General features: G+C 44.5%; 1 pseudogene; it reads left to right on the top strand.

Annotated features, from left to right (window-relative positions):
* Positions 1–9511: 9511 nt before the first annotated feature.
* LOC121432485 lies at positions 9512–11359 on the top strand (annotated as a pseudogene).
* The last annotated feature ends 1856 nt before the right edge of the window (positions 11360–13215 follow it).

Genomic DNA, 13215 nt, shown 5'->3' with positions numbered 1-13215 from the left:
TTTTCATGATTCTAGGTCTTTGGAGCAATATCAAGAGAATAAAAAAGAAATAAAAAGGAAAAGAAAAGGAAACATGAATGCTCTTAGGTATGGTGGAGGAGAAGGTTTATTGTTTTATGTGGTCGAACATAGGTAGAGGCAGTCCCTGGATGTCCGGGGGAGGCTCATTTGGTCATGACCAGACTTAGCTGTGCCCTGTGGGAAGAGGGGGAAGAGAAGGAAGAGGGGAGAAAGGGGACCTGGTGCAGTAACCAGGAAGCCAAAAGTACAAAAAAGGGCAGGTAATCAAAATGTCTGGATTATATAGGGAAAAACAGCCCAGTACCCTTGATTGGTGAGTTCAGGCTAGGGAGCCAAGTATGCCAGCCAGGAGTATCCTGTAACAGATAAGGACTGAGGGATGCTGGGAGAAGTTGGTGACCAGGTCTGCTTTGATGCTGAACAGGGTGCTATTGGTCAGGTTTCTCTAGAGTCACAAAACTTACAGAATGAATCTATTTCTCTCTCTCTCTCTCTCTCTCTCTCTCTCTCTCTCTCTCTCTCTCTCCCCCCACACACACACACACACACACGATGTGAAGAAAGATGAGTGTCTTGCTTGAGAATGTTGTTGGACATACACCTGTGTGTGTGTGTGTGTGTGTGTGTGTGTGTGAAGTTACTGGAATAATTTACAGGCTTCAGTCCAACAACAGCTAGTCATGAATGGAAAGTCCCAGAATTTAGTAGCAGCTCAGTTCCAGGAGGTTTCACTTCTGGGATCTCAAAGAAGGAATGGATGTGGCGAAGGAGGTGAGGGCAGGCAGGTGAAGAACACAGCCTTCCATTGTCCTTATGTAGACTCCCAGCAGGAGGTGTGGCCCAGATTAAAGGTGTGCCTTCTCAAGGGCTGGATTAAGGGCACGTGTCATTCAGATGTAGTCAAGCTGACAGCCAAGAGTAGCCATTGCAACAGGCACTTCCGCTGTTTGTGCCAGGGCTGAAACCTAACATCAAGAAAGGGCAAATTGATAGTAATAATTCCAAGATGATTTTTATGATTTTTCACATAATTGTAGTTTTTAACTGGGGAAATACTACTCTTTAAGTATGAATGAAATAGATTATTTAAAAACAGGAAGGTAGTTTTCAGGATGAATTTGGAAGTTTTGTCTGATACTAATGCCATTGAATAAGGGGAAGGAAAAAAGCAAAGCAAAGAAGAATGAGCCTTGGAATATTTTTCTCAGTATGGACAGGGCTACAGGGGCCGAAGAAATCAAAACTTTCAAGAAATATGAGTGCACAGAGGGAGGGAAGGAGAGGTAAAAACTACAGCAGAAAAGAGTTACTTGAAATGGAAATGTATCTTTTGAAGTGATTTATTAGTTAACCAGGTTTCCCCCTTCTAAGAAATTTCTCTATTTTCTGTACTTTTGGCTTCTCCAGTGGCTAGGTTTAAATTCCCATTAATACACATTATTATTAAACTTTTTTCCAGTAGAATATTTGATCTAACTTGTATCCAATAAGAGCTCTTTCCAAAAAACTGAAATGGAGGTGTGGTTGAAGAAAGCCATAAGGTTGACATCACAGGAACTAATTTGAAAGGAGTATCTGCAGTGGGAAGTCTCTCCAAGTCTCCCTGCTAATTTCTCTAAAATCTCTCACTTCCTTTTCCCTTCTTGATTTTTCCTTGAACTCTATGAAATAACCCAATGGGGTTTTTTTTTTTTTCAGCATGTTAGCTTTTTGCCGAAATCTGGTCAAAGTTAGTTCTTTAGTGTAAAACCCAAAATGCAAGTAAGACAGGCAAACAGAAAATGAATAGTAGGTGCTGATAAAAGTGTTACAAATATTTAAATTGGCTCAGGGATAAAGCCCTTGCTGGACAAGTGTGGGGACCGGAGTTCAGATCCTCAGTACCACACAAACAACCAGGAGAGTGCGTGCATATTTCATTCCACTTCTGGGTGGCGAACACAGGGGAAATCTCTGGAGCAAACAGGTCTCCTAGACTAGCTGAATTAGCTCCAGTTTCAGGGACAGATCATGCCTCAGTAAACAGAAAGAACAAGGATGAAGGATAATACATTCCTGATCTGCATATACATGTACAAACATCTTCATGTGCCCATACATGTGCGAACACACATGCAAACATACAAATCACACACAAATATATGCAGATAATAATTTGAATGCAAGGTTAGAAAATAAAGTGAGACACTTCATAACGGAACATTATTAGTGCATACCTTCAATTCCTCTATACAGCAAACTGATGTTTATGATGTAGGAAAACAACTCAGTAATTTACACCCAAAATTTCCATGAAATAAACCTTATTAAGTTTTTTAAAAATAAATTTCCTGGTTCGTGCTTCTTCTCCATGGGTGGCATCCCTGTAAGCTTGCTATTTAGAATTTGTATTCTGCTGCTCTCTCTTGTCACTGTCGGGACAGTGTGAGTCTAGAGAAAGACCCAGGAGCACCGGGAGGTCAGCAAAGCAGCAGCGTGGCGCCATGACACCGAATCTAGCCCCGCGAACCTGTAACCTCTCCAACTTCTTACATTCACAGCGACAGTCATTTGATACCCGTAATGGCACAGAAATGACCTTGCCATGGGTTATTTTTCATGCTGTGTGTAAATCTTACGGGGAACATATTAAAGTGATACAAAGTTTTCCTCAAAATGAGATTCATAATCTTAGCATGAGTGTTATCTGTGAAGAAACGCCTCTGTTTGACTGAGGAAGGCTCCTAGCCACTTGAGCTCAGATGCCGCCAGAATCACACTTTCTCTTCTCCAGTGCAGATAGGCTCTATCCTAGGTGTCTCCGACTTTTCAGTGGTTAGTGACTGCTACATTTTCAACTACGATCTGACACTTGGGGGGTTTCCATGGATTTTATGTGTGAGGAATGCCTGCATTGGACCTTTTGGGGTTATTGTTAAAGGAGGGATGGTGAAAGGGAGAGGATCAGCACCAAGTGTGGGATGTTGAGGAGGGTTAGGGACAGCCTGACGGAACTGAAAGATGTTTGTACAGTGTCACTGGACATAGAGATGGGCTTCTGATTGTCCTTCAGACTACTTCAAGTGTGACTGCCCACCTTAGATGGAATTCAGGAAGCCACCTTCTATAACCCTATTGTCCTTGGTCCATGAGTGCAGACTGACACCATATTATATCATAAGTCCCTTCTTCAGCCTCGGGGGGTGGATTGCATGTGAGATATCTATCTGCCCACAGAACCTTAACACATGGCATTTCCCCCATGGTTACATTCTTAATACCTGGCCTGTTTTACGCATTCACAGTTTCACAACATCATTATACATATTTGTACTTTTTAGCTCTAATTTGCAAAACAAAATTCACATACTTTTCAATGACCTATGAGCTCCGTTATAAAGTTTATATTATCTGAGAAAAATCAGCCAGTTATTCAGTCAATCAGTCAGCTACTTATTGGAAACCTGTCATAGGAAATGCACCTCAAAGGCCAGCTGTACCAACTATTTGACCCTCTGAGCTCTCATCTTTTTCTCATTATATGAGTCCCTGATGTTTTGGCCCCTGGTTTTCCTGTGTCCTGCACCCTATTTAAGGGTCAGAGCCTTAGGTCAGTCACTTTACACCAGTGCCCACATTTCTTTTGACAAAGCCCTGTGTGGCTTTACTCCATCTCAATCAGATTATCTCTGTGTCAGCCTCTTGAACCAGAGTGTAAACACCTCGAGGACAAGATAGTGGATTTTCTTCTCCATTGGTTGACAGATACTCCAGTTAAGTTCTGTAGGACTAAGTTGAACAAATAAATAAATGTAGAGAGGCAAAATGAAATTTATATATTTTCTTTTCTTCTGATTAGGGACTGTAACACACACCTTTTCAGTGGAATTTTGTTTTGAAGAAACATATGGAAGCTATAAGAACAACATCAGAGCAGTTTTGGTTAAGAAGAATGAGTACTATTAGTTACTATGTCAAGGGTAATGAGTACTGTTAGCTACTGTGTCAAGGGTAATGAGTACTGTTAGTTACTGTGTCAAGGAGAATTTGTACTGTTAGTTACTGTGGTCAAGGAGAATTTGTACTGTTAGTTACTGTGGTCAAGGGGAATGAGTCCTGTTAGTTACTGTGGTGAAGGGGAATAAGTACTGTTAGCTACTGTGGTCAAGGGGAATGAGTCCTGTCAGTTACTGAGGGTAATTCATTGTAAGCTACTGGTTTGGGTAGCAGACCTTTATGGTTTTCTTCAGATCTGACACTTTGAGTTTATGTTACTTGTAGTAAGAACTCTACCTGAAAACAAATACCATAGTCTAGTTAGCAGCTTTAATGTCCATTAAAGCCCCAGGAGAGTAAATAAATAAATAAATAACTAAAAACTGGGAAGCAAACTTCTGAATTTAACCTCTTAACAAGACCAATGAATCAGACTGTTATACTTTTATGGATTTTTCTTAAGATGGTTTGAGAAATGCTTCTGGCATACAACTAAATAATGAAATCTCTAATTTCCACACAGTGTTAGCATTTTCAACATCTTAGTTTGTTAAACAGTCTTCCGAAAAGGGGATTAAAAAATTCTTCCTGTTAAAAAGCTAAGACTTGGAAGGGCAGCCTGACTCCTGTCTGTCAACACTGTCCTCGTTGCTTATCTCCTCGGGGAGTCCGATACCTTCCAGGGCATCGTGTGTTAGGGTCTTCTTCACCCTTTCCCACCCGCTGTGGCGCCGCAGTGGTCCTCTACAGTTATTTATTGGTCGTGCTTTTGGAGGGCTTAATACTGACAGAAGGAACAGTAGCTTCTACCGCAATTTCTGGAGCATCGAGGCAACTACTTTTCAAATGTGTGAATAGGAGCAGTAATAATGTACTTAGACATATGGCGAATGAATGGCTATTGGCTGTATTGGCTTCATGTACAGTAATTATTTGTGTTTTCGTCTTCATTGACTTTTAGTTACTTCCGCCGTCCCTGTCTTTTTGCTTTACTGAGATAAAGATGACAGACTGTATAAATTTAAGGTATACAGTGTGATGATTTGTATGTATTAGGAACTACTTGCCTCAACAAAGGTAGTGAACATAATGCATTAATTTCCCTAATTCTCACAAATATTTCTTAGGCACCACTGTTACCGTAGATGGTACTTTACAAACCTCTACGTGTGCGCACGTGCACATGTTGATAGGAACACTCTCAAAGGTGAGCCTGTTGGTATGTTGATAGGAACACTCTCAAAGGTGAGCCTGTTGGTATGTTGGCTTTCACATCTAGTTTTGTCTCCATCCTGCATTCTCAGATTCCCACTTTACTATGCTTTTCAAATCACTGCAGGACTTGGGTTGGTACCTGACTTTCATACACTGGCCAGGCATTGGTTGAAAATTAACTCAACTTAGTTACAGGAGTTGTGTAATTGTATACTTTACATAATATGTAGGAAAAGCTGATTTTGCCTCTCTTTTTTTTTTCTCATGAACCATTACCTAGTTCTAACCTAATTTACCATCTTAACCAGGCCCCTAAAATATTTGTCTCTACACCCCACTACAATTCCAATACAGTGTTTTGTCTGCATTTATGCTTGCACGCCAGAACAGGCCACCAGATCTCATTACAGGTGATTGTGAGCCACCATGTGGTTGCTGGGAATTGAACTCAGGACCTCTAAAAGAACAATCAGTGCTCTTAACCTCTGGGCCGTCTCTCCAGACCCAGACTTTTGTTTCTATCTTGACTTATTCTCTGCCATTTTTCTATGGTGCTTTTTTCATTTTCCTTGTTGAAAGACTGACTGAACCAGGAGAACTAGAAGATTGGGGAAGCAGCTGACTAGGTGAAAAGTGTTTCTGAAGTAGAGTGTAGGGATGGAGTTAGGTAGAGCGCTATCCCAGGCAGGACTGGACAAAGGTCATTTTGCAGAAATTCCTTAAAATGTGCTACAATTCAAATAAAGGCTTGAAGACCTGATATTTGATGTGCATGTATGTGATGAAGTCTTGCTAAGCAGCCCATACTCCATATCCTTCTTCCTTAATTTTCTGTGTGCTAGGATTATAGGCACTGTCACTCGGCCTGAGTTTTTATCTGAGCACATCAAATAGTTCTAACAATATTTGTTGAACGCATGGCATATGCAGCAGTTCTTGCTCTAAGCCTTGAGGGATCCACTAACAAGATATACAAGGGCCTTGTGCTCATGGAAATCATGTTCTTGTGAATATGTGGGCAGGGGTAGTCAATAGATTTATGAAATAAATTTTAAGAATTTAGCTAGACTTTTATTCTTTGAAGATGGTAATACAGTAATATAGTTTAAGTGGCTGAGGCAGAGGAAGCGAAACAGTTCTCTGTTGTACTGCCAACTTTTCTGGGGGAAAAATGTCCTGAATTGTTGAGATTTCAAGTCTGTAGGAGAACAGTCTTGTAAAAATCTGGAGGTCAGGTCTTCAGGAAAGCAGTCTCACACATTCTGGGAGAAGAAAAGGAAGCAAGCTAATTAGCAAAGCCTCTCTTTTCCTTCTGAGTGTCTTTTCCTTTCCAGGAAAACTGGCAGGTGTTTCTCTAATCACAAATGTGGTCTGCACACATGCCCCTGAGACATGTTTCTCTCTCTCTCTTTCTCTTTCTCTCTCTCTCTCTCTCTCTCTTTCTTTCTCTTTCTCTCTCTCTAAATTAATACCTGCTGCTTCTAAATCTTCACTTGGTTGGTTGTTAAGGAATCCTCAAGGCTTGTACATTTTCCCTTTCTAGAGTATTTTCAGCACCCCTAGGGGTGTAATTCAATGCTCCAGGGAACCTGTTCTGGTTATTGCTTCCACTGTTGTCAGATGAGCTACTGTCATTGTTTGCTGCTGGCTGAGCCATGCTTGCCTTGAGAGCTCTACAGCCATCTTTGTCCTATCGGGATTAGATGTTCAGTGTCTCTTGACTTTTCAAGCCCATACGGCTGCAAGCTGAAACTCTGCCAGCAGTGGTACTTGACTCCTCTAATAAGGGATATTCATGGAGCAGTGGACAGCTGATAATTGTCCTGAAGCGACTTCTTTCTCTTCAGCTGGAGTAGGAAAGCATTCCAGAGTGGTGAGTCAACTCTTTCAGCTCTGTTTCCCAGGGAACTGCAGGCCACGTGGGTGGCTCATGTGAAAAAGGACTCCTAACAGCCTTGTAGTGTGGGCTGAACTGGATTCCCACTCTCTGAATCTCTTTGTGTCTAAGGCGTTGGAGCCTTATGACTCACAAGAGGTCTGAGCACATTGCTGAACATCCCACATGCTCTTGGCTTCTGAGGCCTTATGAGCACTTTTGATTAGTTGAGCCATTGAGGGTGCCTGCTTCATAGGTATCTGAAATACAGGGATTAATGATGAGGAGTTTTGAGATTTGCCTTAAGGATTGCTTCTGGCTACACTGTCCCAAGCATTCTAGATTTTATGTGAGCTAGTTAGTATTTTTATAATGACATCATTTTTCTTAAATTGGACAGTGCTTGCCTCATAGTGATGTGAAGAAGCAAGTCAAGAGAAAGACCAAGAGAAGAGACTTATGGCCCCTGAGGGCACACAAACAAGGAAACACAGAGGCTGATTACCTTTGAGAGTCACTTTGAAGGGAAGCAGGTACCAGGGTGATAGAGGGAAGCAGGACAAAGCCTTTGGATGACAACATTGAGCCTCACATCAACTCTGCTGCTGAACTTGAAATTGCCTGAGATAAAACATTCCATAATGATAAGCAAGTTTAATGCTGGATTTTCTGCTCATATTAGCTTTATAACAATAAATACAGAACATAACACCTAGTCTTTGCCAGAACATAAAACATTATAGGGACTTCTTTACAATAAATACTTCAACAAGTATTTATTGAACACTAATGTATTAATGACTCTCTATCATTACAATAAACATAATAGAAGTATTATCTATGTTTCTGAATGTGCATACTCTTTGTTGACATATGCAGAGAAAGATAACTATAGCTTGGTATAGAGGTCTATATATGGAGATACATATAGACATTGGTATTATTCTGGCTATAGAAACGGTTATAGGCACAGACTAAGACATAAAAATGTGCAGCTAGGACTAGGAAAATGGCCCAGTGGCTTAAAGCACTTGCTGCATTCCATCCCCAGGATGGACATGGTAGAAAGAAAGATCTTCCAAACACATGCTGTGATACTCATGTAACACACGCACGTGCACGAGTGCATGCTGTAATTGCAAATAAATATTTTAAAAAGCAACTTAAAGAAGAAAATGTTTATTCTAGCTCACAGTTCCAGAGTATAGTTCTGTATCAAGGCAGGGGAATACCATAAGCACAAGCTAGTGCTTGCAAACTCATAATAAATAAACAAAATTGGCCAAAAAACCTGTCAGCGGGCCAAAAGCATTGCAATTAATGACACACACTACTAGCCAATTACAATGCACCAGCAACGACTGCCAGTTTCAAATCCTGTGGCAGTTTAATTCCCCTAACCCCCCAGAACCCCAACCCTTTTACAATATAGAGCCTTTACGCTGGAATCTCTCAGCATCTATGCCCCTTGTCTCCGCGTCTGCTCGCCCTGATCTGCACAGCAGGCAGCAGTAACGAGTCTGCAGCAACTACAAAGTGGCACCCAGTGTGGATGGACCTTTTCATTTTGTTCGTTTTTGGGTCCTCTTTACCCTCTTTTGGGCGTTTTTCTTTCTTTCTTGCTGCCTCCGCTGCTGTCCCTATCCCAACTCTCTGTCATGGTCTTGAGTTCACCACCTTCGGCTGTTTTCAGTGAGTTGACCCCTATTTTCATTTTCTAAGGTCTTAGTGAGTTGGGACTTTCTTTCCTATTCCTACATTTTCTTTTATCCTGTTTGTCTTCCTAGTTAGGAACTCTCCATCGTGACTCGGTTCATTGGGTACCTTCACATAAGGGCTGACCACCCAGGAGGTAGAACCGATAAAGGACCCTTTGACTGGTACTTTTCGCCCGGAGACACTGTGTGAGCCTACGACTTCAGTCTAACAAGCCGCGAAAGCCCCTCACTATAAGCAGCACTTTAGGTCTGTGAACACTAATTTCTCTTTCACTTCCATCCATGTCCTAGTGTGGACTCCCTTGAGGCCTGTGAGCAACTGGACAACTTTTGCCTGAGTCCACTCTCCGGGGTTGTCTGAAGGCTCTTTTGCTTTATGAAGAGTCCCGACTGCTTTTTGGAGTGTGGACTGTTGGGCTTCCTCCCCTAGTCTCCACAACTAACCTGGTTATGTGACCCCCTGTTAAAGGCCATTAGGGCGGTGGCCAGTCTCTTAATTCACAGGAAGGCTTTGGCTGTTTGACTGTGGTTGAATCCACTTTTCCTTCTGCGACTGGAATGTTCTTTTCAGAAGGCGGCTACTTCCACTAGCTTGATCCTGAAGTAGAGCGTGGAGACGGAGACGCAATTGTTGCCGCTCAACCCATGTCTTCTGGCTGCTTTCTTCTTTGCTGCCCCTCCTCACAGGGTCCTCCTGGGGCCCATCATGGCTGGTGCCCCTTATCTGGAGGATGGGCCTTCCCTTTTCTGCCAGTGCTATCATCACCCTCTCCCCAAAGTTGGCAAGAGTTCTGTGAGTTCTCTATGAGGGCTTGTGCCCCGGATTTTGCCAGCCATTTTCACCTCTGTCCTCCCACCAAAAATATGTAGAGCCTGGAGCAGATGCTGCCTTTTCTTGCCATTTTGCTGAGCTATTTCTGCAGCACTTTGAAGCTGAGGTAACCCAGGCCTTGGGCTCACTCTCCCCAACTGTCTTGGCCCCATTGAGCCCTGGTGTGAAGATTGCGCCACCACATGACTTGTTCCTTGACAGCTGCAGGGTAGGCGGGCCCCTGGATGCTTTGGGCCCATCTCTCTCTTTTGAGGACTTGGCTGGCACCCTTCTATCCTCAATCTCTTCCTCCTCCATAATGTCCTCAAAGCCGAAGCTCAAGAAATGCTTTATCCTCCATTCAGTGGGTCGCTCAGTCAGAGATTCTGTATGAGGTGTCCTGCAGGGGCAAGAAGCCATTGTCACTTCCTCCCCAGCTGGGCCTCTGGAGACCACATCTGGCCCTCCAGTCCCAGATGGAAACACCAACTCCAATTCCTCTGGGGGTGTTGGGACAGTTGGTTGGTAGGGAGTTGACTAGTGATGCCACATCCCCTGGGCACAGATGAGCTCACCACTTTGAGAGGCTGAGACTGAGTTGTAGAGGGGGAACCTTGGAAGATGGAGGAGGAATGGTAGAGAGGGAAGAGCTGCTTAGTTTTAAGGGGGCTGAAGAAGCTGCCCCTGACCCAGCAGGAGTGGATCATGGAGGAGAGATGGCTGGGCTGACCTTAGTGGGAGGAGGGTAGACTCAGAGGCAGATGTGTTGGAGAAGGAGGAGGAGGAGGAGGAGGAGGAGGAGGAGGAGGAGGAGGAGGAGGAGGAAGCCGCTTGGAGTTCTTTGTACCAACCAAGGCATCCGGGCCTCGACTCAGCATTCCCTGTTCTGCTATCACTGATGTCCACACAGTCATGGCCTAGAGATGCCTGACAGGGAGAACATGTTTGTGGTAGAGGTAGAAGGTCCTTCAGAGTATGTTCTGGAGACAATGTGTCTGACATCCAGGAGAGTCTAAGCCCAGGACTCTGTCCTGCTATTAGTCACCATCCCATGACCTTCCCCAAGTCCCTGGGATCTCCTTCATCACAAAGGATAACACAGACAGCCTGCGGTTGCCATGCCAGAATCATTCAGAGAGTCTGCCTGGCCAGGATCTGCTGCTGGGACCCAGCGAAAATAATGACCACCTGTTACAGGGGGTTAATGGGTCAGTATCCTTTTCTCTTAGTTCTGCCTCCATTGTAGCCTCCTGCTTTGACTCAAAGAAACTACTTCCCCCGGAACTGCCCCCTTTCATTCCCACTGAGGAGGGACTCCCAGCAAGGACAGTTTATTCCCTCTCAACCCCCTACTTTCCCCTGGATACTTCCTGTTCTGGGGGAGTCAGAGGGTACTGAGCAAAATCAGCCCCTCTCAGATATCCTTGGTTCCATGAGTTCTCTCGACTCAAGGCTGCCCAGTTAGTGCTGGAAGAAGGCACTGGTTCCCATAGTATCTTCCTGGTATGTCACAGTGAGACAAGACATGATGAATATGTCCTCACTTTCAACTTCCAGGGCAAGGCCTAGCACCTGTGTTTGCCACTGAATGAGGAGGGTAAATACTGGGTCTAACATCTGTGGTTCCAGTCCATTTTTGATATGCTCGAGCACTTGGGAGTGCATCCCATCCCTGTGGAATCTGGAGGCTCCCGTGATATTGTCCTTGTCAGCTATGTGCTCTCCTAGTGGCAGCAAGGTTGAGAACAGACTAGGAGCCATGCAGGGGTGTGTGAGGGCCACCAGTGCTACCCCGATTCTCCTTATTTTGAGCAGGTACCCAGACAATGAGCCATGCAGCTTCAAACCCATTACGATCGGTACTCCATGTAGAAGGCTGTTCTTGACCCCTCATTTTTCCTCCAATGGTGCTCTGCTTATGATGATGCAGCAGAGACACAAGCCCACACAAATTTGCAATTGGGACTTACTATTACCCTCAATATGCTTACTGGCCATGGACAATACACTGACCTGTCTCACAATCCATGATTGGCCTACATGCCTATTTCCAACAAGTGTCCGACCTAGCCTTCAAGGCCCTCAAACTTTATATGCACCAGGACATTGGAGGCTATTCCCCCAGTCTTGTCTAGCAGGCTGCGGAACCATTCGCTGAACTTTTGATCTGTGTCACCAAGGCTGTTGAAAAGCGCATCCCATCTGCCTACCAAGGATATCCTTATAAAACAGCTAACCTGGGAGTGGCTCAACACCATCACTCGTAATGTCATCACCCCTGTTAGAAATGACAATACTCATAAGTGGGTCTTGGCCACCTGTGATATTCACATACAGAATGGGCCCATTTCTGCCCTTACAGATGCCATCAATGCCTTGGTCAATGCCAAACTTGACAAGGACGATAATTCCGCCTCACCAGACTTGCTGGGAATATGGGCACTCTGGCCACTTATGTGGGATTGTCCCAGGGCTCTTCCAAAGACCTAATGCCCTAAATGCCAAAAGGGCTGCTGTTGGGCATGAGACTGTAGAAGCTCCCAGCGGGTCCTGATATGAATGATAGACTGGACAACGGCTTTATATTCCTGCTGCATGAAGGTAAGTGGTGTGCCTTGGTTTGCAATGGTTAAGATGAACTGGTTCTTATCCACTAGGCAGATCTTTTCAATTTCAGAAGCGTAGTAGATGTCATTTAAAAAGCTGGGTTGTCCCAATACTTTTGTTTTCTGTGCTAAGGTTACTTGAACAGCAGTAGAACCAACCTTAATAGAGATTTTGGTGTCTTTGTGAGCTAGTTTGAGAGCATTGTGGAATACCTTTAGGTCCTCTTTCAGAGCCCAGGAGGCAGCAGGGAGTTTCTGTTGTTCATGCTCTATGTGTTCAGCCAACTTCCCAGTACAGTCTATGAAAATAAGCCGTTTGCTGCCCTTCAGGCCAGTCAGCAGCCGCTCGTGGTACCTGGTGTACTCCCTGACCCAGGAGTTACAGTTATGGATATAGACTGCAGAGACATTGCCAGAAGCAGAGCCAGGAGAAACAAACCACCGAGAGAGGAAGTCTGTTTAAAATAATTGCTCGATTTATCCCATGCTTTTTCGGTCACAGTCCAGCTGGCCTTGGTGAGCTCCCCGTAGATCAGCTCCACTGTCTCAGTGGGTGGATGCACGCCTCGTGGTCCCGAATTCTTTGCTCATGTTCTCCCTCCTTCTGCTCCTCCTTGGGACCTTGGGAGCTCAGTCCAGTGCTCCTGTGTGGGACTCTCTGAACATGGCGAACAATGAGGGCTGATGAGACACCAAGGACAATGGCAGGGGGTTTTGATCCTACTTAATGTGCTGGCTTTGTGGGAGCCTAGCCAGTTTGGATGTTCACCTTCCTAGATATGGACGGAGGGGGGAGGACCTAGGACTTACCACAGGGCAGGGAACCCGGACTGCTCTGTGGACTGGAGAGGGGGGGGGGGAGAGGAGTGGGGGGAGGGGGAGAAGGGTGGGAGGAGGGGGAGAAGGGTGGGAGGAGGGGACGGGAAATGGGAGGCTGGGAGGAGGTGGAAACTTGTTTTTTTGTTTATGTTTTTTTTTCTTCTTTTCGCAATA

This window comes from Microtus oregoni, unplaced genomic scaffold (assembly GCF_018167655.1).
Source record: "Microtus oregoni isolate MIOR12 unplaced genomic scaffold, Mior012 000034F_ref0000314, whole genome shotgun sequence".
NCBI lineage: Eukaryota > Metazoa > Chordata > Mammalia > Rodentia > Cricetidae > Microtus > Microtus oregoni.
Note: the sequence above shows the minus strand (reverse complement) of the source record. Positions and strands in the feature narration are given on the sequence as shown.